The following is a 1,015-nucleotide window of genomic DNA, read 5'->3' as shown; positions in this document are numbered from 1 at the left end:
ACTGCGGGGACCCCACCCCCACGGTTGGCGCCCAGCCCCTCTCCCCTCGGGCCCCACAGCTCACCCCCGGGACGCAGCTGCGCGGGACGCACGGGCGGGACAGTTAACGTCCGCTCGGGAGGAGAGCCGCGCCGAGCCCCGCGGCCGCCGAGCCGACCTCAGCGTCGCAGCCCCAGGCGCTCCCGGTGCCACAGGTCAGAAGCCCGGATGGCAGTGGGCCAGACTGCGCCTGCGCGCTGATCCCGCGCCCCGGGACTACGACTCCCAGAAGGCGGCGGGACTGGGGCGGGGCCGAGAGACGCGAACAGCCAATCAGAATAATAGCGCTCGTCGGCGTCGCAAGTTGTGCCCATACCCCTTTCGATGCCGTGGAAACGGGTAAACAGCGGAGGCAAAAAAACGTACTTGCCCCTGACAAGCAGAGACAGGAGACTAAGAGGGAGAGACTGAGACATAATCGGGGAGAGGCAGAAACAAGAGGGATGGAGACGAGGCGAGATGTGCATCTCCAAAGAGGAAGGGAGAGTTGGACCAGAGATGCGACAGACAGGAAAGGACAGAGCCTTCGAGGTGGGATGAGAAGAGAGGCCTAGGCACACAGAGGAAGACAGACAAAAAGGGAATCGACTGCGACCCAGAGATCAAAAGAGAAAGACTTCAAAGACCAGGAGACACATGCTCTGCGATAATAAGACAATAAAGACAGACACAAAGAGGGACAGAGGCAAAGCCCCAGAGATGGGCAGAGCCACAAAACAGGGCGTGTGGGAAACTCAGGACGAGGAAGAGAGTGTGTGCGAACAAATTCTCTACACTAGGTCCTCAGTTTCCCACAGGAGATTCTTCGACCAACCGAAAAGAGTTTCAGAGCTTTCCGTTAGACATGCTAAATCTGTGATCTATTTTGAGTTCATGTTATTAGGAGTGAGATGAAGGCAAGATCTCTTTATCTAAGAGAATGGCTCTCAACCTGTGGGTCGCAACCCCTTTGGGGGTCGAATGACCCTTTCACAGG

General features: G+C 57.6%; 1 protein-coding gene across 1 annotated transcript in view; it reads right to left on the bottom strand.

The window, feature by feature from the left end:
* The window catches only part of ZSCAN18 (zinc finger and SCAN domain containing 18), an 11,433-nt gene extending 11,272 nt beyond the window's left edge, over positions 1-161 (bottom strand). Inside the window, exon 1 of the mRNA XM_045292339.1 lies at positions 65-161. The gene's annotated coding sequence lies outside the window, so the exon portion shown is untranslated. The remainder of the gene's footprint in view (positions 1-64) is intronic.
* Between the last annotated feature and the right edge of the window lie 854 nt (positions 162-1,015).

This window comes from Echinops telfairi, unplaced genomic scaffold (genome assembly GCF_000313985.2).
Source record: "Echinops telfairi isolate 266 unplaced genomic scaffold, ASM31398v2 ScPeMD7_655;HRSCAF=1070, whole genome shotgun sequence".
Lineage (NCBI taxonomy): Eukaryota > Metazoa > Chordata > Mammalia > Afrosoricida > Tenrecidae > Echinops > Echinops telfairi.
This window is presented reverse-complemented; position numbering and strand designations above follow the sequence as displayed.